Here is a 27820-nt window from a genome sequence, read left to right as displayed (position 1 = left end):
AATAAAGAGCATTCAGAAACCTCTCCACTTATCATTGTGTTTCTAGCTAGGAAGTCAAAACCTCTCATACCAAATGGCATCCAGTTTTTATTACATGAATAAATCCCTATTATCCTCAGAAAACCAGCCTACTCCTGCACTGCCACCACTGCCCACAACAGCATAATACTGTTCTTTTTCACGTTCAATTGGGAATCTTCAACTAAGACAAAATCTAACAAGTAATATCATAAATCAGTATCTACGTAGTTTTCCTTTCCCTGCTAATTCTCCACTTAAGAAACAGCTTAATTCATCTTCTTTCTAAATATAAACTCTTCTGTAGCAGAGGGGTTAAGAATATGTGCTCTGGATTCAGAATGCCTGGGTCTGAATGCCTGCTAACCTCTCTGGGCCTCAGTTTCCTCATATGGAAAATGAAATAAGAACACTACTACCTGACTCACAGAACTGTTAAAAATGAATGTCATTACCATGTGTACTGTGCTAAAAGTAGTGCTTGGACAACCTATAGTAATTCTTGTTGGTCATTATTACCGTATCAAAAACCCAAAGATGACTTCCTGAGGAGAAAGAATGACAAAGAAAATAACCCTCATTGGTTATGTTGTCTTCTGGGTTACACAGTCAGGGGCTGGATACCTATGTTGCATTACCAAGAGTTCTAGTAATCTTATATTCCTGAACTAAATCCTTTCCTAAATTTGAGGAGTAGCTAAGGCTGGAAGCAAGTAGGTTTCTTCAGAGAGGGTACCAAGTGAAGCAGAAGACTGGGAGGTTATGTCACTAATCTGACCAACCTGTTTCTCTTCTCTACAAAGTTCAATTCTACCACATTCAATGTAAGTGAAACAGATGGGGAGCATGAACTTTTTCTATTTCACAAAAACAGCCGAATAGAATGCCCTTCACAATATTCTTCAGTTTGGAAAATTAAATCTGTGCTTTAAAGATGACAGCTTTGCAGGTCCTAAAGCTTTTAAGATAAGCTCTGAAGTAACCTAAGTTACAGGTACAGAAAATCAAATCTCCATATAGTCTGAATTGGTTCAAGTGTTATATATTCCTCACAGTTTTCACTTCCACTTAAATATTTATTCACATATGTAAACTTTTTTTTTCGGGAAATCCTCTAACAGCTCCCTGTGAAGGAAGGAACGAAAATGATCACCAGGCATTAATGAAGCAAAAAGTAGCCTTTCTTCCTGGTGTGAGAGTAAAACTGTAACAGGCTATGGAGTATTTGTTCCCTCTTTGAAAAAAAATCAATTCCTGCAACCTATCCCATTTAAACCTTGATTTAGGGCAACCTTCTAATGCTCTTCCTTGAAAAATGAAAAGAAAAAACCTTCAGCTCATACTGCTAGTGAGATTTGTTCTAAAAAACCAACACATGCAGTGTTCATTGATCTAGGAAACTCTAAGGAAATGCCTAAGAATCTGCATTCTCTTTCAAATGCACCAGGTATAATGAACTTTCCTAAGTTCCAGGTATTTCACTGCTCAATTATCGGTATCTAACAACCATTTAAGGCTATATAGAATATAATTACTATATAGCATAGAAATATGGAATTTCAAATCATATAACGTTTACTTCAGATTTTCATGTTTTCCATCTTTATTGTTCAGTTCACTACAGTTCTTGAAAAGGTATGTCAGCTTTATTCAACAGTGACACCTCACACTTTTAACTTTATGTTCTAGGGTATGTCAAGCTGACAGGCCACAGATCACTTTAGAAATAGGAACCCCAAGCAGTTCTGTGTTGAGTTATGGCTGAGTGGCTCCAGGCACGATCCCTTGTTATATATGAATATAAATGCACATACACACATACATACACACATATATTTTTTGGCATGCCTGTCTCCTCTATCCTATTGTAAGTTCCTCAAGGACAGGGGATATATTTTACTCGCTTTGTAGTTCCAAGTAACCTAGCACAGTGCAGGGCACATGAGAGGTACTGGATAAAATGCTTATTGAATAAAAGGAGTGAAGAGCAAGGGAGAGAGACCTTTATGGTTATAAGAATTTCTTCAGCTCTTTGGTTTAAAGATGGCTTTTTTTTAACAGACATAGGGAAACTAAGTCATGTAATGAATTCAGATATACAGTACAGTAAGAATGTTGAAATGTCAAATATGTATACCAACTTTATATACTCAATTTTAAATTGCTGCCTTCTGTATACCTTACTTCCATCTTTCAAGGCAACTGCTATTGCCAAGCTGGTGTCTGGTGTTGGTTGGGACTGGGAGTAAAGATGATCTGGAAATGCTAAAAGGAAGATTGGAGATGGTCCAACATTGCCCAAGAATGATACAAGACCAGGCTGGAACCAAATTTTCAAGTATTATTGGCAATGCTTTCTGAAACGAGAACCAACACTGGTATTTCCATATCATTTTCTTTTTTTCTACAGAAAGAACTACAGGGACATAAATGCACCTATACAGAGTGCAAATTCACTATCTAAACCAAGGATAAGAAACAAGAAATGAACAAAAGGTCTTTGGGCAGCCAAAATAATGGTCACAAAGTTCATCCACTAATACAGAAGAGGCAGGCAGACCCTCACTAAGCCTATTTAGCTGTTTTGCATTCAGTTTCAGGAAGCAGTGTTATCTGGGTTGCTACTCCACAGAAGATCAGAAGCTGCAAAAATTTTTAAAAAGGCAGCAGGGATGCTAACAACAGCAAAAGTACAGCTTTTTCACCTCTGAAAGAAGAGACAGATTGACTTCTGAAAGCAAATTCAAGAATTCAAAAAGCAGAGGGGACAAACAACTTACATATTTCAATCACCTCAAAGCCATACAGGATTACTGTCTGTAACCATAACCTCAAGTCTATAAAGGTTACACTATATTGCTTAAAAAGCAAACAAAACATACAATACATTGTAAAAAATTCTTCACAAAAATATAGCTAAAATAAGAATTTTTGCACCCAATATCTTATTCCCACACTGCTATATAGATAAAGCAGAAAGTTAGCATTTAAGAACATGGAATGATCAACTTCACTGCCTCATCCTGTACTTGGTTGTGTTTCACATTCATAATTTCATATTCCTTGATCTCCTTTTAAAATGTACTCAAATTAACATCTTCCCCTCCATTGGGTAGTTACCGTGCCAGAAAGTAGTCTGCTAAACACACAACAAAGCTCAGTATCTTTCTTCATCAGCCTTCGTTTCTTATCTCATACTGGGATGACAGATGCAACCCCCCAAACTCACCAGGTCCAGAGCTAGGCCTTCCCTCTTCTGATTTTGGATACGAATGACAAAAATCACGAGTGAGAGTTTTGCATTACATTCTCTCCTAAATGGCTCTAGCAGTCATGCTGACATTATAAGTTGGTCAAAAGCTAGTTTTAGTTGCAAAGTAAGGTCTTCTGTTCTGTACCCCAGGTCTGTGCCAATGAATTCATTACTCCCTGAGTGTTACAGAGGCAGCTCAAGGAAGGAAAAGAGGGAGAGATTTACAGGTGTGGAATGCGGAGCACTTCGGGGAGCGATAACTCCCCTCTCCCACCCCCCAGTATGAAGGACCAGAAGATGGACAGTCAGGGTCAATGATACTGACATGGCCAATACCAAGAGCTCTAGTTCTTCTATTAGTGCAAAAACATTGTCTACCAATCCAACTGCTCAGTGAGCCTAGCTAGAGAAAGGTGCAGGAGCAGGTCTGTGAAGCTGCACCCAGGCTGCAGGTGGCTAGAACACCACCCAATCACAAAATTAGATCTCAAGGCAGCTCCAGCAAGTAACACCCTTTACAGATACCCATCTCAACAGAACTATTTTCAACAGGAATCAGAAACACACTTTCTTGGCTTTTTTTTTTTTCTTGTAAAGAGGAGCTAAACAATTTATTATCTGCACTAGAATACTTCCTCCTCCCGCATACCGTTTTCCATTCATTCATTCAACCACCAAACATTTACTGCACACCTACTATGCACTATGCACTGTTAGGTGCAAAAAGAAAAGTACATCAATCATCATCACTACTACACCAAACTGTAGTGCCTCATTGTAACTGTGCTTCTCACCCCACCACTACCTGGCCCTTAGTCCCAGAGTGGCCTGACATCACCTTCAGAAGACAGTCTCCTTTTTACCGTTTCCAACTATGGCCACAGAATACAAAGAGCAGCCTCCTGTTTCTATTATGAGATTGTAGCAGTCACCGAGAGACACCACTGTGATTGCTATTGTAAAAAGTTGTCAATTCAAGAGCTGAAGTATCTTGCTTCAGGGTTTATACCATTAAAATGATGGTCACACAAAGTGTAGGAAGCTGAAGTCTGCCCTGCAAGTAGAGGAAACAGAAAATTTCATTTAGAAATTCAAAATTCAGAAAAAACAAAAAGCAGAGGCTTTAACGCTGTGTGAAAGAACTGGAGTCTACAAATGGAAGTCAACAGAATGGACTAAAAGTCAAGGAATTATCAACTCAACAAAGAAATTCTATGACATAAAGGATTAGGTGATAGAAACAGGGATCTGTTTGTTCCCTATTCAAAGAACCCAGGGTGTGTGTTTTCCAATTTTCATTCTTTAACTAAATCATGGCTATTTTCCTACTAGCTCCAGAGAAACAAACAGAACAAATCAATCTCACATTTTTACCAGTCACACTGAAGAAAAGCTATGAGCTCCAAGATTTCCTGATCATCTTTTACCACCATTCATTTCTATCATTGCACTTTAATGTAAGTGAGGCTGACTCTGAATTGCTTGCTTGTGCCTCTTAATTCTCTTTTGACAAGCACTTTCAAAGGTGGAAGGCCCTCCTGTTGGTTGATTCCACTGAACAGTTCTAGGGGCCAAAGTCCAACATCTCCACAAACTTCAAAAGTTATTAATTTAACACAAAACAATTTTAAACCTACCTTAGACTGGCTCTAAGTCTAGGCAAATAACTTAGCATCTTTAACATCTGTATCTCAGTTTCTCAAGGACATGTCTTGATGATAAATAACAATATCTGTGGAAGAGCTCTAAGGCTTAGCTCAAAGGTCCTGCATAAATTCCAGGACTGCAATACATAGAGCACACTGAGGTCTCTAACCCAATTTACAATAATCAACCCCATGGGACTTCCCTGGTGGTCTAGTGGTTAAGACTGCACTCCCAATGCAGGGGACCCGGGTTCGAACCCTGGTCAGAGAACTAGATCAACTAAAAAGATCTCGCATGCCGCAACTAAGACCCGGCACAGCCAGATAAATAAATAATAAAAAATAAAATAATCAACCCCAATGAAATTTATGCATTAATTTACAACAAAAGGAGGATAGGAATAGTTAGTAAACAGTAATCATAGTTATTGTTTTACATCAAGTCCTGCAATTTGAAAGCTAAAAGACCCACATTCCTGTTCCTTCTTTTCAAGGTGAGAAATCAAACCTCTGAAGAGAAACTAGCTAAGTGGGGATGATACTGATACTTGGTCCTAAACTCAAGTCACTGTACCCAGCATCCCCCGTTTTCCCAAATTATAAACTCCTCACCCTTCCAACTGACGATATGGCCATTTAAAGGACTAATAATTCCCTAACAACCAATCACGTCTTGTCCCCTCCACTTTCACTCCAACATCCTCCTACCCCTTCTCTTCCTACCGGGAGACTTGCAGGTAACAGAAGCTTGATTAGAATTAAACTCTTATCACACCCCACAATCAAGGACGCAACTTGACAACTGCTCACGCTCATCATTAATGGCAACGTTTCGGTTCGCTTTTAATTGCGGGACCACAGCACCCGGAAATGAAATCTCAAGCGCAACCCACTTGGGACAACCATATCACTTCCTTAAGTTGTGCTCGACTGCGAGCGCGGGGTGCACGACCCCGAGGAGACCGCGGACCCCTAGGCACGGTTACCCTGCCTCCTGCCTCGGGCCTGGAAGTCACTCGCGCTTCTCGGCCACGAGGTGGGCCCGCGGGCGCGCGATACCCCCCCCACCCCGGGCCGCCGCAACGGGCACTCGGCGGGACACGAGGGCGGCACCAGGGCCAGTCGCCTCTGGGGACCGCGTCCGGGCGCGAGGGTGGGTCACTGGACGGATCCCAGGCGGCTCAAGGCGCCCCCAGGTAAGGCCCGCGCCTCAGGCGGGCCGAGGAGGCGACGGCCTCGGCCGCGTCCCTCCAGCCACGACGGCCGGTAGGAGCCCTCCCGGGGTCAGCGAGGCGGGGCGCGCGGCCCGGGCCGGTCTCTGAGGCAGCCGCCGCTCGTGGACCGCTCTGGGCACTGGTGCCCGGCCCCTCAGGGAGGCGCCCCGCCCCCAGACGGCCCCAGCCCGGCGCGCGCCACGCACCGCGCCCCTCCCGCGGGTGGGCCTGCACTTTCCCGCCCGCCCTCGCGCCCCCAAGCCGCTCACCTGCGACGCCCTAAGCTCGCTCCATGGCCGCCCGCACGGTGCGGTGCGGTGCGGCGCGGCCCCGGCCGCCCCGGCCGCCCCCGCCACCTCCGGGAAGGGGCAGCCACACGCCGCGCTCACCGCCCCCAGCCGCTGCTACTGCGGCTCCCGCCCACCCCCGGCCCGGCCATTCCCTGGCCACCTCACCCCGCGGTCCCACACCCACCCCCCCGCCTCCGCGGCTCGCGACTGTTGGTACCTTCCTAGCGTAACGCCTTCCCCGCGGCCAATCCAAGGGCTTCTTCCGCGAGGCCACACCCCCGCCCCCCGGTGGGCGGGCCTACCGGACCTGATCCGGACCGCCCGCCTTAACCTTTTGCGTCCCGGGCCGGTCCGCTTAACTCTCTTGACGCCGGCTCACGCCTCTCCTGCTTCTCCCTGCCGCCCCGCCCCGCTTACGTAAATGGACCTCTAACTTCTCTCTGGCCTTAGCTTTTTCTTTCCTGGTTTTCGTGAGCAGCTAGGCAGTCAGCGGGACTGGAAGTAGAGGTCCCTTAGGTCAAGTTCTGTTTGTGAGAAGCAATTTCCGTCCTCCTTTTGCCCTTTTCATTTGCCTCGGCTTCTGCTTCTGCCTATATAAGTGAATCCCCTTGCCCCAAAGAGGCCAGCCTTACCATAGTGAGCGCTCTTACTTCGGACCAGAGAAAAGCTCCCTGCTACATTTTGTAGCATTTAATAAAAGTGTGACTAATTTATTGTAATAGTTTCTTAACGTCTGTCTTTTTTGCAAAGGACTGTAAGGCGCATGAGGACAGGGCAGTCGTGTCTGGGTCTCCAATGCCTGACACTCAGTATACTCCCTATAAATTGTCTTGTTTTGTTTTGGCCTCGCCGCGGGGCTTGTGCAATCTTAGTTCCCTGAGGAGGAATCCAACCGTGCCCACGACAGTGAAAGCGCCAAGTCTTAACCACTGGACCCCCAGGGAGTTCCCTCCTTATAAATAGTTTGAATTAAAGATTCTTCCTTCTCTTAAACTGTCTCCTTTCCACTGACTCCCTACGGTGCAACGCATCCATGTATAACGCATCCATTCATTTATTCATCATATACTAAGCTTGGACTTAGTGTGCCTGTCCCTGAAATATTATAATGCACACTGATCCATGCGATAAGATGTGTGACAGGAGAGACCCGGCTGACACTTTTTTCAGGCTCCATAGTTCATGTAAGCAAAGGAAAGAACTCCTTACTGGCTGTATGATATCAGGTGTGCCACTTAATCTTTCAGAGTATGTTTCCTTACCTGGCAAATGGGAGTTTATCGTAGTACATACCTCACAGGGTTGTTGTGAGGACTAAATTAGGAAATGTGTGGGGAGAGTACTTGCAGATTATTGTATAATGTTAGTTATTATTCATTTGTGTATTTTTTGAGCACTTAGTATCAGATGATCCTAGAGAAATAATTGGTTTTGATATCTGCTCCAGACAATCTAGTTAGGGAGGCAGCCCCTTTGCAGAAAACATTACGTCATTGCAAGGAGTACACAGTCAAGTGCAGGAGGAGTTGTATCAGCCTTTTACTGGATATATTTGAAAATGCTTGGCGGTCGTTTTCTGACCATGGAACACATAATTCTTGGGGAAATGATCTGGATAGTATTGAGAGTCCACCTTATTTCTCTACACAGTAACATTGGTCTGCCTGCAGTCAGCTAATCCTCCTAAACCTTGTTCATTACGTCCGGAGATCATAAAGCAAAAGGGCAAATCAATATTTCCTCTAAGATGCTTTACCCCCCAAGGACTCTTTCTTACCTGTAACTCTGATAAAGACAGCAAGGATGGACTGTCCAAGTGGTACCCCTCAGGAGGCCAGTCAGTGCATCCTGTACCCTCAGTTTCCTGGTGATCCCTTTGTCTTTAGGGACATTCAGAGAGAGGGGTTCATGACCTCTCTAGGCAACCCACTCCTCTGCTTAATTTCACATCCATCAAATCCTTCCATCCACCCCACATGCTGCAGGACAGACACACCTTCTCTTCTGTCCTCAGAGAAGGAGAATCATGGATTTGGGGCCTCTGTGTCAGAGGCTTTCAGAGAGCAAAACTGTTTGGTCCCCCAGTTTTCTCTCCACTAGGCCCCATTATCCAGGCTGTTTGTGCATGTATGCACAGCACTAGCACTGTGCCTGCCACCCCAGGATGTGAGTTTCTGCCCCTCCCTCCTGTAATGGGCCTTATTTCCCAACCAATCAACAGTCAATATATTCTAGGTATTATGGGGGATGCAGTCATTTAAGAAGGGGACTCCGCCTTCAAAGAGTTTACATGACTAGCATACAGGAAGCAGCTGCAAGGAATATGGAGTACTTAAATTATGCAGCACAGACTCTGTGATCACTGAAGGAATCGAGGTCCAGGAAGATAGTGTGGGCTGGTATTGTCAGCCCACACTAACAATAAGGGAGGGAGGACTGAGGTGAGCAAAATATGGGTGGGAGCAGAGAGGGACAGTAAGAACCAGAGTTAGGCAGTGCTACGTGAATTTAAAGCCAGACTTCCTCAGCAAATGATGGGAGAATTTTTCCTTCCTTCCTTCCGTCCTCCCATCCTCCCTCCCTCCCTCCCTTTCTCCCTTCCACCTTCCTTCCTTCGACGAATGTCTATCAAGTGCCAGACACTGAGCTAGATCCAGGGCATGCAAAGACAAAGAAGCCCTGGTCCTCATCCTTGAGAATTTTACAGTCTAATATTGAGAAACAGAATGGAAGGTCAGGCAGAGCCCCTGTTAGTTAGGTCGGAGCACTTTGCCAAGGCTTCTGTGATGCTTCTTTTCACAACGCATGTGATATCTTGGGGTACTAGGTATCTTTGTCTAATCTCCCCCTTTGCCTCTGTCTTCCCTGTCCTTGAATTGCAAGGCTTTTGAAGACAGTCTGACTTGACTTCACCTTTATTTCCACCTGTGGACTGCCTCACGCAGGGTAGTGTCTCTGCACTGATATTGAGTTGAAATCAGAGCAGGGATCTGGCTGTCCCCCTCCAGCCAATGGCAGCACACTTCCTGCAGGACTCCCGCCTCACTCCACCCCGACCTTCATCTGTGAAAATGTTACATATCTCTCTAAAGTCATTTGCTCAGGAAGGCTCTCCTGACTTTTCTAACTGTACGTGTTTTCCTGGGCTTCTGAGACTCAGTACTTTGTACCTCTCTCGCGGTATGGTTTGTATTGATGTCTTTGGGGATATGTCTGACCTCTTCCCCTGAAGAGTAAACCCTTTGAAGCTGAGGACAGTGTTTTATTCACATCTGTATCTCCCATAGCACTAACCCTGTACATGGCGCATAGTAGACCCTCAACACTTGAAAGAGCTTTAGGAGAGCAGGTCCTGCAGACCTGGGGAATCGGGATCACTGGAGGTTTCTTTCTTGGCCCCTTCATCACTGTAAGCATTTTCCTTCAACTCTTTCAGAATTTCTAAGTCTCTGACATCTGTCAAGCCCTAGGTACAAGGGGAACATAACAGTCCAGCAATCCCAAGGTATGAGGGGAGTGCTATCTCAAGGTGCCTGCATACACGAACACAGCACACACACTCCTTCTTTTCAGAGAATACACCCACAGTGATGGATCCTAATGAAACTAATTAAGTCATTTCTGCATCAAGAAAATTGAAGGGAGCTGTAAGAGAGCTCACGCTGGTCCAAGGTGCTCCAGCCTGGGAGGAGGTGGCGGGAGGATTAGTAAGTGAAGGAGCACTCGTGTCCTTTTGTTCCCTGCTAGGAGGTGTGCTGTGTCTCGTTGCCTCCGGGGCAGGTTTTTTCCCTGTGTGGGGCTCTCTATGGATGCTGCTTCTGCATTTCTTTCCCAACCGGGCAAACTCCTTTCTCTCATTTTGCCACCGGCTCTGCAGAGCGACTCCTAGCCCACCCCTTGCTTACAGCATCGGGACTGCCCACTTAACCCTTCCTGTGGCACCTCTGTCAGTGCCTTCTGAGGGAACCTCTCAAGTCCCAGGGACAGCATCTCTCATACACACACAGACACACACACACACACACAGCTTCTTTGCCAGGAAATTCAGAATTTATATTAACTGTTTTCAGTTCTTTTTTTCAACCCTAGTATTATGGTTGTTTTTTTTTTTTAAAGAGCAGCTTTATTGAGCTATAGCTTACATACCATAAAATTCACCTGTTTAAAGTGGACAATTGAATGGTTTTATTATATTTAGAGTTGAGCAACCATCACGTAATCTAATTTTAGAACAGTCATCACCCCAAAAGTAATATATGCTATCTTCTCTTTTATTCTAAATATATATTTATCTATTTACTTAGTTTACTTTTTTTTAATCTGCTCATTAAAAGAAAAAAGACATTAAGGGGAAAGTGAAACTCCTAGAATTACTAAGAATGCAATGGAGTTATAACTCACAAAGAGTGTTTCACTAGGAGACTTCCGGGTAAGATGGCGCAAGAGTAAGACGCAGAGATCACCTTCCTCCCCACGGATACACCAGAAATACAGCTACACGTGGAACAACTCCTACAGAACACCTACTGAACGCTGGCAGAAGACCCCAGACCTCCCAAAAGGCAAGAAACCCCCCACATACCTGGGTAGGGCAAAGCGGAGAGATCCCCACACAGAGGATCGGTGCCGAGCGGCACTCACCAGCCCGAGAGGCTTGTCTGCTCGCCTGCCGGGGCGCGCAGCGCTGGAAGCTGAGGCTCGGGCTTCGGTCAGAGCGCAGGGAGAGGACTGGGGCTGGCGGCGAGAACTCAGCCTGAAGGGGGCTAATGTGCCACAGCTAGCCGGGAGGGAGTCCGGGAAAACTCTGGAGCTGCCGAAGAGGCAAGAGACTTTTTCTTCCCTCTTGGTTTCCTGGTGCGCGAGGAGAGGGGATTACGAGCGCTGCTTAAAGGGGCTCCACAGACGGGCGCGAGTCGCGACTGAAAGCGCGGAGCCCAGTGACGGGCGTGGGACGCTGGGGCTGCTGCTGCCGCCGCCAAGAAGCCTGTGTGCGAGCGCAGGTCACTGCCCACACCGCCCTTCCGGGAGCCTGTGCAGCCCGCCACTGCCGGGGTCCTGGGATCCAGGGGCGGCTTCCCTGGGAGAACGCACGGCGCGCCTCGGGCTGGTGCAACGTCACGCCGACCTCTGCCGCTGCAGGCTCGCCCCGCACTCCGTGCCCCTTCCTCCCGCCCGGACTGAGTGAGCCAGAGTCCCCGAAGAGGCTGCTCCTTTAACCCTGTCCTGTCTGAGCGAAGAACAGACGCCCTCCGGCGACCTACACGCAGAGGTGGGGCCAAATCCAAAGCTGAGACCCAGGAGCTGTGAGAACAAAGAAGAGAAAGGGAAACCTCTCCCAGCAGCCTCAGAAGCAGCGGATTAAAGCTCCACAATCAACTTGATGTACCCTGCATCTGTGGAATACATGAATAGACAACACATCATCCCAAATTGAGGAGCCCGGAGTCAGTGCTGTGCCTCTGAGGTGGGAGAGCCAACTTCAGGACACTGGTCCACAAGAGACCTCCCAGCTCCACATAATATCAAACGGCAAAAATCTTCCAGAGATCTCCATCTCAACACCAGCACCCAGCTTCACTCAACGACCAGCAAGCTACAGTGCTGGACACCCTAAGCCAAACAACTAGCAAGACAGGAACACAACGCCACCCATTAGCAGAGAGGTGGCCTAAAATCATAAAAAGTCCGCAGACACCCCAAAACACACCACCAGACGTGGACCTGCCCACCAGAAAGACAAGATCCAGCCTCATCCACCAGAACACAGGCACTAGTCCCCTCCACCAGGAAGCCTACACAACCCACTAAACCAACCTTAGCCACTGGGGACAGACACCAAAAACAACGGGAACTACGAACCTGCAGCCTGCAAAAAGGAGACCCCAAACACAGTAACATAAGCAAAATGAGAAGACAGAAAAACACACAGCAGGAGAAGGAGCAAGATAAAAACCCACCAGACCTAACAAATGAAGAGGTAATAGGCAGTCTACCTGAAAAAGAATTCAGAATAATGATGGTAAAGATGATCCAAGATTCTATTTCCCAGATCCAAAATCTTGGAAATAGAATAGACAAAATGCAAGAAACAGTTAACAAGGACCTAGAAGAACTAAAGATGAATCAAGCATCGATTAAAAACACAATACATGAAATAAAAAATACTCTAGATGGGATCAATAGCAGAATAACTGAGGCAGAAGAACGGATAAGTGAGGTGGAAGATAAAATAGTGGAAATAACTGCTGCAGAGCAAAATAAAGAAAAAAGAATGAAAAGAACAGAGGACAGTCTCAGAGACCTCTGGGACAACATTAAACGCACCAACATTCGAATTATAGGGGTTCCAGAAGAAGAAGAGAAAAAGAAAGGGACTGAGAAAATATTTGAAGAGATTATAGTTGAAAACTTCCCTAATATGGGAAAGGAAATAGTTAATCAAGTCCAGGAGGCACAGAGAGTCCCATACAGAATAAATCCAAGGAGAAATACGCCAAGACACATATTAATCAAACTGTCAAAAATTAAACACAAAGAAATCATATTAAAAGCAGCAAGGCAAAAACAACAAATAACACACAAGGGAATCCCCATCAGGATAACAGCTGATCTCTCAGCAGAAACTCTACAAGCCAGAAGGGAGTGGCAGGACATAATTAAAGTGATGAAGGAGAAAAACCTGCAACCAAGATTACTCTACCCAGCAAGGATCTCATTCAGATTTGATGGAGAAATTAAAACGTTTACAGACAAGCAAAAGCTGAGAGAGTTCAGCACCACCAAACCAGCTTTACAACAAATGCTAAAGGAACTTCTCTAGGCAAGAAACACAACAGAAGTAAAAGACCTACAATAACGAACCCAAAACAATTAAGAAAATGGGAACAGGAACATACATATCGATAATTACCTTAAATGTAAATGGACTAAATGCTCCCACCAAAAGATACAGATTGGCTGAATGGATACAAAAACAAGACCCATATATATGCTGTCTACAAGAGACCCACTTCAGACCTAGAGACACATACAGACTGAAAGTAAGGGGATGGAAAAAGATATTCCATGCAAATGGAAACCAAAAGAAAGCTGGAGTAGCAATTCTCATATCAGACAAAATAGACTTTAAAATAAAGACTACTAGAAGAGACAAAGAAGGACACTACCTAATGATCAAGGGATCAATCCAAGAAGAAGATATAACAATTATAAATATTTATGCACCAAACATAGGAGCACCTCAATACATAAGGCAAATACTAACAGCCATAAAAGGAGAAATCGACAGTAACACAATCATAGTAGGGGACTTTAACACCCCACTTTCACCAATGGACAGATCATCCAAAATGAAAATAAATAAGGAAACACAAGCTTTAAATGATACATTAAACAAGATGGACTTAATTGATATTTATAGGACATTCCATCCAAAAACAACAGAATACACATTTTTCTCAAGTGCTCATGGAACACTCTCCAGGATAGATCATATCTTGGGTCACAAATCAAGCCTTGGTAAATTTAAGAAAATTGAAATTGTATCAAGTATCTTTTCCGACCACAATGCTATGAGACTAGATATCAATTACAGGAAAAGAGCTGTAAAAAATACAAACACATGGAGGCTAAACAATACACTACTTAATAACGAAGTGATCACTGAAGAAATCAAAGAGGAAATTAAAAAATACCTAGAAACAAATGACAATGGAGACACGACGACCCAAAACCTATGGGATGCAGCAAAAGCAGTTCTAAGAGGGAAGTTTATAGCAATACAATCCCACCTTAAGAAACAGGAAACATCTCGAATAAACAACCTAACCTTGCACCTAAAGCAATTAGAGAAAGAAGAACAAAAACATCCCAAAGTTAGCAGAAGGAAAGAAATCATAAAAATCAGATCAGAAATAAATGAAAAGAAATGAAGGAAACGATAGCAAAGATCAATAAAACTAAAAGCTGGTTCTTTGAGAAGATAAACAAAATTGATAAACCATTAGCCAGACTCATCAAGAAAAAAAGGGAGAAGACTCAAATCAATAGAATTAGAAATGAAAAAGGAGAAGTAACAACTGACACTGCAGAAATACAAAAGATCATGAGAGATTACTATAAGCAACTCTATGCCAATAAAATGGACAACCTGGAAGAAATGGACAAATTCTTAGAAATGCACAACCTGCCAAGACTGAATCAGGAAGAAATAGAAAATATGAACAGACCAATCACAAGCACTGAAATTGAAACTGTGATAAAAAACCTTCCAACAAACAAAAGCCCAGGACCAGATGGCTTCACAGGCCAATTCTATCAAGCATTTAGAGAAGAGCTAACACCTATCCTTCTGAAACTCTTCCAAAATATAGCAGAGGGAGGAACACTCCCAAACTCATTCTACGAGGCCACCATCACCTTGATACCAAAACCAGACAAGGATGTCACAAAGAAAGAAAACTACAGGCCAATATCACTGATGAACATAGATGCAAAAATCCTCAACAAAATACTAGCAAACAGAATCCAACAGCACATTAAAAGGATCATACACCATGATCAAGTGGGGTTTATTCCAGGAATGCAAGGATTCTTCAATATACGCAAATCAATCAATGTGATACACCATATTAACAAATTGAAGGAGAAAAACCATATGATCATCTCAATAGATGCAGAGAAAGCTTTTGACAAAATTCAACACCCATTTATGATAAAAACCCTGCAGAAAGTAGGCATAGAGGGAACTTTCCTCAACATAATAAAGGCCATATATGACAAACCCACAGCCAGCATCGTCCTCAATGGTGAAAAACTGAAACCATTTCCACTAAGATCAGGAACAAGACAAGGTTGCCCACTCTCACCACTCTTATTCAACCTAGTTTTGGAAGTTTTAGCCACAGCAATCAGAGAAGAAAAGGAAATAAAAGGAATCCAAATTGGAAAAGAAGAAGTAAAGCTGTCACTGTTTGCAGATGACATGATACTATATATAGAGAATCCTAAAGATGCTACCAGAAAACTACTAGAGCTAATCAATGAATTTGGTAAAGTTGCAGGATACAAAATTAATGCACAGAAATCTCTGGCATTCCTATATACTAATGATGAAAAATCTGAAAGTGAAATCAAGGAAACACTCCCATTTACCATTGCAACAAAAAGAATAAAATATCAGGAATAAACCTCCCTAAGGAGACAAAAGACCTGTATGCAGAAAATTATAAGACCCTGATGAAAGAAATTAAAGATGATACAAATAGATGGAGAGATAGATGTACCATGTTCTTGGATTGGAAGAATCAACATTGTGAAAATGACTCTACTACCCAAAGCAATCTACAGATTCAATGCAATCCCTATCAAACTACCACTGGCATTTTTCACAGAACTAGAACAAAAAATTTCACAATTTGTATGGAAACACAAAAGACCCCGAATAGCCAAAGCAATCTTGAGAACGAAAAACGGAGCTTGAGGAATCAGGCTCCCTGACTTCAGACTATACTACAAAGCTACAGTAATCAAGACAGTATGGTACTGGCACAAAAACAGAAAGATAGATCAATGGAACAGGATAGAAAGCCCAGAGTTAAACCCACGGACATATGGTCACCTTATCTTTGATAAAGGAGGCAGGAATGTACAGTGGAGAAAGGACAGTCTCTTCAATAAGTGGTGCTGGGAAAACTGGATAGGGACATGTAAAAGTATGAGATTAGATCACTCCCTAACACCATACACAAAAATAAGCTCAAAATGGATTAAAGACCTAAATGTAAGGCCAGACACTATCAAACTCTTAGAGGAAAACATAGGCAGAACACTCTATGACATAAATCACAGCAAGATCCTTTTTGACCCACCTCCTAGAGAAATGGAAATAAAGACAAAAATAAACACATGGGACCTAATGAGACTTAAAAGCTTTTGCACAGCAAAGGAAACCATAAACAAGACCAAAAGACAACCCTCAGAATGGGAGAAAATATTTGTAAATGAAGCAACTGACAAAGGATTAATCTCCAAAATTTATAAGCAGCTCATGCAGCTCAATAACAAAAAAACAAACAACCCAATCCAAAAATGGGCAGAAGACCTAAATAGACATTTCTCCACAGAAGATATACAGACTGCCAACAAACACATGAAAGGATGCTCAACATCTTTACTCATTAGAGAAATGCAAATCAAAACTACAATGAGATATCATCTCACACCAGTCAGAATGGCCATCATCAAAAAATCTAGAAACAATAAATGCTGGAGAGGGTGTGGAAAAAAGGGAACCCTCTTGCACTGCTGGTGGGAATGTGAATTGGTACAGCCGCTATGGAGAACGGTATGGAGGTTCCTTAAAAAACTACAAATAGAACTACCATATGACCCAGCAATCCCACTACTGGGCATATACCCTGAGAAAACCATAATTCAAAAAGAGACATGTACCAAAATGTTCATAGCAGCCCTATTTACAATAGCCCGGAGCTGGAAACAACCTAAGTGTCCATCATCGGATGAATGGATAAAGAAGATGTGGCACATATATACAATGGAATATTACTCAGCCATAAAAAGAAAGGAAATTGAGCTATTTGTAATGAGGTGGATAGACCTAGAGTCTGTCATACAGAGTGAAGTAAGTCAGAAAGAGAAAGACAAATACTGTATGCTAACACATATATATGGAATTTAAGAAAAAAAATGTCATGAAGAACATAGGGGTAAGACAGGAATAAAGACACAGACCTACTAGAGAATGGACTTGAGGATATGGGGAGGGGGAAGGGTAAGCTGTGACAAAGTGAAAGAGCGGCATGGACATATATACACTACCAAACGTAAGGTAGATAGCTAGTGGGAAGCAGCCGCATAGCACAGGGAGATCAGCTCGGTGCTTTGTGACCGCCTGGAGGGGTGGGATAGGGAGGGTGGGAGGGAGACGCAAAAGGGAGGGGATATGGAAACATATGTATATGTATAACTGATTAAATTTGTTATAAAGCAAAAAATTTAAAAATAAATAAATAAATAAATAAAAAACTTTAATCAAAAAAAAAAGAGTGTTTCACTAAACTGCCATGTATGGCTGGAATGATTTAATTAGCCCGGCCAAAATGCACACTTTGTTGTGGTGTATGCTCTTGAGGGCATGTCCAGGGCCACATCTTTGAATGTTTTTCCAGTTTGTTGTGTCTTTCTCTAGTGCCACTGGGCTCTTCAGTGGGTTTGGCAGAGACAATATTGCAAATTCCAGATTGCTAATTCTCACAAGGCAGTCATTTTGTAATGTGCTTAGGATGGTACCACATGCACATGTGTATTTAATACACTTTTTTTTTTTTGCTGTGATGGAAATTCTTTAATTTTTATTAACTCAATTTAACGCATGAAGTAATTGCAGCCACATGGAAGCTCTGGGCTCCTAAAACTCAGCTCCCATCACCCACAGGTAATATGCAAAGGAGTTAAGCTGAAGACTCTTTTTGAGCCTCTCTCATGACTGACCCAGTGATGTGCTAAAGCTGCAGTCCTTAATCTGGCTGCACAGGAACTTTAAAAATATCCCTGTGCCTGCCCCCATCCTCAAACATTTGAATTTAATTGTCTTAGGGGGAGGTCCTAGCAAGGGTAGTTTTAAAAAGCTCCCAGCTTATTCTAATTTGCAACCCAGGCTGAGAACCACTGTTGTACTAGTGACTAAGTCAGGATCATGTTAATCAGTTGAACCATGTGAAATTACCATCTTCAGGGGGCAAAACCAGTTCAGTATCGGCAATTTCATACAATTCAGTCTAATATAAGGGCAATTGGTTTTTATTTTTGAGGGGGAGGTAAGATTGTCCTTCCAAAGGCATTCTACAGGAAACCCCTGTCCGGTGACAGGGAAGCCAATGAACTATTCTGTCAAGATGCTGCCCCTTGATGGACCAGACGCCCTGCATCTCCCCTTCCAGTGGAGCTTAGTTCAGAAGCCTGAAGCTGCCAGGCATGAAGGGAAATGAGCAAAGCAGGCCAAGAGTGAGACAACCAGAGGTTTCCAGGGAACATGACAAAGAGAGAACCTTGGTCCCTCCTTCAAAGGCATTTACATTTAAGAATATATATATTTTAGGGCTTCCCTGGTGGCGCAGTGGTTGAGAGTCTGCCTGCCGATGCAAGGGACACAGGTTTGTGCCCCGGTCCGGGAGGATCCCACATGCTGCGGAGCGGCTGGGCCTGTGAGCCATGGCCACTGAGCCTGTGCGTCCGGAGCCTGTGCTCCGCAATGGGAGAGGCCGCAACAGTGAGAGGCCTGCATACCGCAAATATATATATATATATATATATTTTTTTTTTTAAATACAGGGCAGGCCAAATAAAACACATGGTTGGGGGAAATCTGGTGCTCAGGCCTGCAGTTTGTGACCTTGTCCTGAAAGGTAGATGTTCATGGAAGAGGGAGGTGGCCCAGAACAGGAGAGGACAGGATACTCAACACAGCAGGCCTAGGAGCCCAGGGAGAAAGCAGCCAACAGCTCACTGCCATGCCTGGTGTGCTCTGGGGGACCCTGTGCGAGAAACAGGGAGGCAAGACACGTTGGCACGGGGCCCTTTTGGGAAGGGAGTGCAGGGGACCCATGAGGGGGGTGTGTAAGCATTTCGAGAGAGGTTAGAACATCCCTGGCAGAAATGGTACTACCAGGATAGCATTTCCTCCAAGACAATGCACAAGAAAAGGGGGAAAAGAAAAACAGTTTAAGACAATGCTCAGACACCCTCTGACCTGTTTCTCCTCTGGCATTCTGGTTTTTTCATTCACTGTGGCAAGCACTCAGCCAAATCCAAAACACTGGGTGTCCTAGACGCATCGACCTCACCCACCTCCAATCAGTACCAACTTCCACCAACCCTCGCTCCTAAAGACTCCTCGAATCCAGCTCCTTCCCTCCAGCCTTACCACCACTGCTCCTGTTCAGGTTCAGGCTCCGTTTTCTTCTCCTGGATTATGGCAGTGATCCTTTTTCCAGCCTCTCTGTCTCCAATCTTTCCACCTTGACTCCTTGCAATCTGTTCCAGAATATCCACATAGACAACTCCATCTGGAAGGATCTTTCCAAAAGGAAATCTGAACCACATTATAGGCCTGCTTATAACCTTTCAGTGACCCAAAGAATAAAGCCGAAGGTTCTCAGCAGAGCATATAAAACCCCCAGGGTTGGGACCCACTTACCCCTATGGCCTTCTCAGCCTTCTTTGCCGCACACTTTACATTCTGGAAACACTGAACTGTGTAAAGCTCCTCTGCATACCCCATGCTAGTTCATGCCTGTGTGCTTTTGCTCAAGTTGTCCTCTGTTTGGAATTCCCTTCCCACGTTCCTCCAGACTTACTCATTCTTTAAAATGTCATCTTTATGGAAAAGGTAAGTACCCCATCTCTCAGCTCCCCTAAGCCTCTGCACATCCCTCTATCTTACAGTGATTTAAGATCTTTCTTCTGTTTAAAATACAGGCATTGACTATATGTTTCCCTCTAAACTTTAGATACGTCCTATAAATTTTGGTACCTTGCATTTTGTTTTCATTTTCTAATTTCCCTTGTGATTACTTCTTTGATCCATTGGTTTTTTAGGAGTATGTTGTTTAATTTCCACATGTTTGTGAATTTCCCTAATTTCCTTCTGTTACTGATTTCTAATTTCATTCCATCATGGTTATAAAACATACTTCGTATGACTTTAGTCTTTTTAAATCTATTGAGGCCTGTATTATAGCCTAACACATGAGCTATCCTGGAATGTTTCTACTACACTCAAGAAGAATGCACATCCTGTTTTTGTTGGGTGGCGTGTTCTATAGATCTCTAGGTGTAGTTGGTTTATAGTGTTGTTCAAGTCTCCTAGTTTCTTGTTGATTGATATTCTGTATAGTTGTTCTTCCATTACTGAGAGTGGGTATGTATTAAAGTCACCAACTATTATTGTTGAATTGTCTATTTTCCCTTCAATTCTGTCAGTTTTTGCTTCATGTATCTTGCAGCACCATTATTAGGTGCGTATGTGTTTATAGTAGTTATGTCTTCTGGACGGATTCTGAACCTTTATCGTTATAAAATGTCCTTCTTTGGGACTTCCCTGGCCTTCCAGTGGTTAAGATTCCACATTTCCATTGCAGGGAGCATGGGTTCGTTCCCTGGTCGGGGAACTAAGATCCCACATGCCGCACGGTGCAGCCAAATTAAAAAAAAATTTTTTTAAATAAAATGTCCTTCTTTGTCTTTAGCAACATTTTTTTTTTAAAGTCTCTTTTGTCTGATATTAGTATAACCACCCAAACTCTTTTTGGTTACTCTTTGCATGGAATATCATTCGCCACTCTTTTTCTTTCAATCTAAAGTATATCTAAAGTATCTCTCTTGTACATATCATACAGTTGGATTGTGTTTTTTAATCCATTCTGGCAGTATCTGCCTTTTAATTGGAATGTTTAATCCAATGAATGTAATTACAGATAAAGTAGGATTTGTTTGCCATTTTAATATTTGTTATCTCAATGTCTTATGACTTTTTGTTCCTTTATTCCTCCATTAATGCTTTCTTTTGTGTTAAATCAGTATCTTCTAGTATACCATTTAATTCCTTTGTTTCTTTTACTATATAGTTTCTGAATTATTTTCTTAGTGATTTCCCTGGTGATTACAATAAACATCTTAATTTATCAGTGTAGTTCAAATTAATGCCAACTTTAATAGTACATAAAGATTTGCTTCTATATAGCTTCATTCGTTTTTCTCTCCTCTGTGCTGCTATTGTCATATAAATTAAATCTTTATGCATTGTGTGTCCATCAGTACAGATTTATAATCATTATTTTCCTCTTAGTATTGTGAAATCATCTGTTTCTCACAGTGACTGAAAGCTCTTTGAAGGTATGAACTATGTCTTACTCATATATGTATACCTAGGATCTGGAAGAGTGTCTGGTACACAGTAAGTTGCTCAATAAATATTTGTTGACCAAAAATAGAATGAACTGAACACTGAACTGATAAACTGAGACTATAGAACTTTTGCCAGATCACTGAATAAGGATGCACTGGTGGTTGAACTTAATTCGCTTCATCGTTAATTGTGATGCTTATATACCTATTTAGGGAAGTCAGTTAGTGAGTTATTATTAAGTTATTCTGAGGCAAATCCATTTGTTTAGTTCTAGGAAAGTATTGGTTATGTAAAAAAATTTGATTGTGGGTGGTACTCATGTGGTATGTTGGGAGGGTAGTGGAGATGGATTACTCCCTGTTTAGGTCTAACAGGTGTGAGAGAGAGAGGAAAGACGATGTCAGAAGGATGGAGAATTGTTGTGAGAACGGTGCTTCAAAAAAGTGCTTACAGGGCTTCCCTGGTGGCGCAGTGGTTGGGAGTCCGTCTGTCGATGCAGGGGACACGGGTTCGTGCCCCGGTCCAGGAAGATCCCACATGCCGCGGAGCGGCTGGGCCCGTGGGCCATGGCCGCTGAGCTTGCGCGTCCGGAGCCTGTGCTCCGCAACGGGAGAGGCCACGGCGGAGAGAGGTCCGCGTACCGAAAAAAAAAAAAAAAAGTGCTTACAGAAGGAAGCAAACCAACCTCAAAAACACCAAAAGGGAAAACCTTTCATAATAACAGTTGGGCAACATTATCTAATGTCAGCAACAAAAGCAGTTCAATGTCCTCCTTTCAAGGACCTTGAAGTAATGAAGTTTCATGCAAGATGTACTGACTTTGGATTTGGTCCAGTCTCCTCATGTTACTGATGTAGAAACAGGTCTAGAGTTGAAGTAAGTTGCCCACAGTAACACAACTGGTTAGAATAGAGTGGGAACTAGAGATGGGATTCCAAGTCCAGTTTTCCCTCCTAGTACCTACTTGATGGGGCTCTCTGATATCCTAGGACCACCTTCTTACCTCACTTAGCCCTCCCTATCAGAAAGGAGCTATATCTCTCTGGATCTGGCTAGTGATTAAGTCTTTCAGCAACATGTATGACTCTTACTATATGGCGTGGACACTATTGGTTTCCCATCCTATAATCGTTCCTTCAAACTTCCCTCTCCTTTCAGCCTCTGGTAGGGGGCTGGACATGCCAAAAGTTGTGTTTCCAGCTTCCCATGCTGCTAGAACAGGGGCATATGACCAATCCCAATTGATGGGACCTGAGGAGAAATCACCCAGAGGGTTTCTGGAGAAGGTTGTCCTCCTTACTAAAAGGAGAATGACAAGGAAAAATGCCCAACTTCCTGCCTTTGGATGCATCCCTGTAAAGAGTTTATGTGTGCAGTCTGGCAGCAACTTTACAACTATGAGGGTAGAAGCCTGAAAATAGGGCCAACCATCTGAAGAAGACAGAAAGGAAAAATAGAAAGTACCAGACACTTTTTTCTCCCATTTTTAAACTTCTGAAGTATAACATATATGTAGAAGATTATAAGCATACAGCTCCATGAAATTTCACACATTGATCACACCTGTGTAAGCAGCATCTTCTAATCACTACCTTCCCCCAAGGGTAGACACTATCCTGACATCTAACATCATAGACAAGTTTGTCTGCTTTTGTACCTCATATAGATGGAAACTGATTGGATCCCGACAAGTCCTTTTCTGAATGCACAGTATTCTTCTGCGTCTGGTGTCTTTCACTTAACATTACATTTGTGAGATTCATCCATGTTGTATGTAGTTACAGATGATTCATTCTCATTGCTGAATAGAATTCCACTGGGAGAATATGTTACAATTTAGTTATCCATTTTTATTCTTGATGGACATGGGGATAGTTTCCAGATTTTGGCTGTTACAAATATTGCTGCTATGAGCATTCTTCTGCCATGAAGAGTGTTTTTGTCACCTATGAGTGGAGCTGCTCGGTAATCGGGTATGTTTATGTTCAGACTTAGCAGATAGTGCCAGTTTTCCAAAGGGATGGTACCAATTTACACTCACACCAGCAGTGCACGAATGGCAGTAGCTGCACATTCATGCCACCTGGATCCTTTCTGAGCCACTGAATTGACCTGACCTGGAATGGTCTACTTCCAATTGTGTGAGTGTTCAAGCAATGGCTAGCCAGACTCTCTGTTACCTGCAGCCCAGAGCTTTCCAACTAAGGCATTCTACAAGGGTAGATCCTGTGCTTTGCTCTGAAGACATCTTTCCTTAAAGACCAACCACTTTCTGACCTGGTGGGTCACCCACTGCCATGGCTGAGGCCTTAGTGTTTCTTTAGGGTGTGGCTCCACCCACCCAGACCCTCCTCATTTCTTTCCTAGGCTATTGAAATTCTCTGCTAATGGATTTTCTCATCGATCTCCTAACTCCAGTATATCCACATCTATTGTCACATATACCTCACAGTTGAACTCCTGAGGTCTCGTGGATAATCGAAAAAGAACTGAGGGCTTCCCTGGTGGTGCAGTGGTTAAGAATCCACCTGCCAATGCAGGGGACGCAGGTTTGAGCCCTGGTCCGGGAAGATCCCACATGCCACGAAGCAACTAAGCCTGTGCGCCACAACTACTGAGCCTGCGCTCTAGAGCCCGAGAGCCACAACTACTGAAGCCTGCGCACCTAGAGCCCATGCTCCGCAACAAGAGAAGACACTGCAATGAGAAGGCTGCACACCGCAGTGAAGAGTAGCTCCCATTCGCCGCAACTAGAGAAAGCTTGTGCACAGCAACAAAGACCCAACACAGCCAAAAATAAATAAAGTAAATAATTTTTTTAAAAAAGCTTTAAAAAGAACTGAAATTGTTTTCTTTGATAATCCATTTAGCTACCCAAGAATACACTGAAAGTGTTCTTTGCTAACAGCCAACTAATCACCCGGTAGAGTAACTACCATTAACTGAGAACTCATTTTATTTTCCAAGCCCTGTGCTAAGAGCATCACATATTTTATCTGATTTTATTCTCACAATAAACTTAAAAAAGATCTTTGTGCCAGTTATCAATTTATGGCCTCTCAGCTCCAATCTACCCTTCATTGCCTGCTCTGTGAGAATCATATTGGACCTTTTAAATAGTTTTCCTTTGCTGGGTGGCACCACGTTAAGCCCTGTCAGTAGCAGGTGCCGGAGAGACACTGCAAGAAGGAAGGGGCTTTCCATCTCTATTCTACTGTGCCCGTCTCGGATGTCCAGGCTCCTGTAGTGCACAACGGCCAGGGGCTTCCCTAATTCCCCTTCTGGTGTCTCTAGTGAGACACATCTCCATAAATGGCTTTTTCTAGAACCCTAGAGGGTGGGTTTTAAGCAAGTTTAGAGATTTCCAGCAAGTCCCTCTGTCACAGCTCCACGGAGACTTCTCCGCTACTCAGTGAGCTGGATCTTAGTCCTGGGAAGGGAGGGGCTTCCTTGGTGCTTTATCTCAGCTGGAGGGGCTGGTGGCTGCCCCTTGTGTCTGCTATCTTTGAACGCTATAGTTTTCTTCACATTTTACCAGCCAATCCCTCCTTACACTAATCCACTATTATAGTTAATAACTCTTTCAAATTACTGTATAATTTCTATTTCCTGCTTGGATCCTGATGGATATAGTCCTTGTCTGATTACCTTTTTTTTTTTTGTGTTAATGATTGTTTTTCCTTTTTATTTGTTTAGTTGTCCTTATTATTATTTCAATCCCCAAATCTCTGCCAGTTGCCTATATCTCCTCTCTGTAAAGTCAAACATATTAGTTATTCCAACAATTTCACCTTCCTTAAGAAATCTTTCCTTGGAGCCTTCTGATTCACTCCTACACAGACTTTTTGCCCTTTTTACTTGGTCTCCCTTCAACATCAGGTTGGGAATCTCCTTGGACTCTCCTGTGTGGATCACTCATCCATGTGCTTCCAAATTTTGTCACTTTCTTTTTTCCTCCCTATGTTTGCAAGTGTATGCCTTTAAAAATACCCTTTGAGGCCATAGTTACAGGCCCAGGTTTATGTTCCTTTAGTCTTGCTTTAACGCAAATTTTCATTGTTTGCTATCCGTTTTAGAGAATCTGTGTTTATTAATATCACTGCTAAGTTTCTAACAAAGAGCTTATTTCATTTAGGAAAAAAAATCATTTTATTGTTGTTTTAGCAGGGTTTGGGGAGGAGCCAAAAAAATACACGTGTGTTTATTCTGTCATCTCTACCCAGAATTCCCTGTATATTATTCCTTTGAAATCTACTTTTTATTTTTAACTTAACAGTATATCATTAACAACTTCCCACACTATTACATATTCTTTCATTACATTTTCTTAAATTAGTAAAACATTTAAAAATATCTTTGGTAACCTCTGCTGAAGATATGCTATAGTTTATTTAGCAGTTTTCCCTTTGTTGGACATTTAGGTTGATTGCATTTGTTTGCTCCTGAGAAATTTTTATAAGGGTTGTGGGGTAGACCAGCACAACAGAGAGAGGGGTGCTCACCCAGGACTCTGGCAGACATAACAGAGAGACCGCTTGTCATGTTCACAGCCCAGTTATACTCCCAGGGGCTCTGGAGAATCCATAAATGACTAGAATTATCTTCTTTGATGACCCATCCAGCTGCCAAGGGCAGAACATCCTGACCTCCGTCTTAGCTAGCTGCCTGCTAATCAACAGCTTACCCAAGAAAAGGCAAAGTTCATTATTTCCAACTTGTCTTCAGTTTTTCCTTCTCCCTTTTCTCCTCTATTTTGCATTTAACTCCTAATTTTGCCTTCACTATATGAAATAGATCTGCTATTGGCTTCCCTTGAACACAAGTACGTAGTGTGCTCTTAATTAATTTTCTGTCTTGGAGTTAATATTTCACACTATAACCTACAATGTTTCTGTGCTCATTCTCCTGGATAAATCAGTGTGTTCATCCAGCACCATCTTCCATGGATAAATGAGGCCCCGTCTAACTTCTGGGTGGGTCTGGATTCTGTGGCGCCATCTTGGCTCATCTGACTTGAGCACAGAAGTGGGATAGAACAATTTTAGCATCTCTGGTCATAAAATGCACCAAATAATGGCATAATTACACAGAAATAAATATAGGATGCGCAATGAAAAGCTAAGTTGTGGAGAAATTTACAGGGAAACTGAAAATAGTTTTGACCCTTCAAGTCTTTACCCTCCTCTATACATAAACACAGACTGGCAATTCACAAGTAAATGCAAGGTTTTCAACATCCAGCAGTTTGGAGTAATAAAAAAAAGGTCAGAAGTAAAACATTTTACACAGAGCCTTTCCTTGTCCTTTTTAAAATGCGAAAGAGGATCAAGCAACAACATTCTCCTTCTGAGTTGAAACCCACAGGGCCTGAGGCTGCCCTGGGACAGTGCTCCTTTCATGAACTATGAGTGAAGACTGGGCTTATTCATAGAACTTGCTGGGCAGTTAGACCACACCCTTCCTGGGCTGCTGCTTTTGACCCAGTCTGTGGTGTAGGCTGGGCCTTGATGGCATCACTGACCTCCAGAGGGCAAAGCGGGACCCGCTTCTGAAGTGGCCTTCTTTGGGGAAGCATGCTGAAGGGGGAGCTTTAAGGTCAGGTATGATCTGTTGCTCCTGGTAGTCAGGCTTTCAACCTGCAGTTCCTGAGCTGCTGCCCCGTGCAAGGCCCGGGAACAATACAGAGCGCCAGTCTAGAGGGGAGACAGACATGTACAGATAGAATCACAAGACGGTCTTTTCACACTCCTTGCTCAAATAACAAACTCCTACCCACCAGCTGTGTGTGCCAGCTCCACAATTTCAATAGAGAAGAAGTTTAGGGCAGCCTGTCTGGTTGGAAGGGCATAGCCAGGGAACTGGATGGAACAGTTTCTTCTTAGATTGTATACTGCACACCAATACATATGGCAAAGTTTTCCAAAGATGCTTTCATTGGTGTATATAAGGTTGAGAAAATGTCAGTTTTCCATATTACATATTTCACCACATTTTAAAATGTTTTTCTTATTTTGTTATTATGCAAGGAGGTAGGGGAGCCAGGGGTGGAGAGGGTAGGAGGGCAGCTAAAGCCCCCAAGCCCACCTTGTGCTGCCTCTAGCCAGGCCCTGCGTTAGGCACAGAGGACGTTATCCAGCACTGTCCCCACTGCAGAGGTTACCGCGTCCAGGAGACTCTCCATGAAAATAAAAAAGGCCATAGATGGGCTTTCCTGGTGGTGCAGTGGTTGAGAGTCCGCCTGCCTGGTCCGGGAAGATCCCACATGCCGTGGAGAGGCTGGGCCTGAGAGCCATGGCCGCTGAGCCTGTGCGTCCAGAGCCTGTGCTCCGCAATGGGAGAGGCCACAACAGTGAGAGGCTCGAGTACCACAAAAAAAAAAAAAAAGGCCATAAAGGGTAATAAGTGCTGATTATTCTTCCACTGTTTATTGAGTACCTACTGCAAGCCAGCCACAGGGCTGGGCCCTGAGGGTA

The 27820-nt window shown here is 43.4% G+C and overlaps 1 protein-coding gene across 4 annotated transcripts in view; it reads right to left on the bottom strand.

Moving 5' to 3' along the window:
• FAM20B (FAM20B glycosaminoglycan xylosylkinase) overlaps window positions 1–6493 on the bottom strand; it is a gene marked incomplete at its 3' end in the record, with an annotated part of 42031 nt that extends 35538 nt beyond the window's left edge. For 2 of the 4 annotated variants that reach the window (XM_081256288.1, XM_081256292.1), the window contains exon 1: window positions 6401–6493. Of the gene's footprint in view, window positions 1–4109; window positions 4190–4280; window positions 4325–6400 lie in introns of those variants that run through there. The other 2 variants (XM_081256289.1, XM_081256290.1) reach the window with 2 other exon arrangements.
• Between the last annotated feature and the right edge of the window lie 21327 nt (window positions 6494–27820).

Source organism: Mesoplodon bidens (genome assembly GCF_964165515.1).
Source record: "Mesoplodon bidens genome assembly, chromosome: 2".
NCBI lineage: Eukaryota > Metazoa > Chordata > Mammalia > Artiodactyla > Ziphiidae > Mesoplodon > Mesoplodon bidens.
Note: the sequence above shows the minus strand (reverse complement) of the source record. Positions and strands in the feature narration are given on the sequence as shown.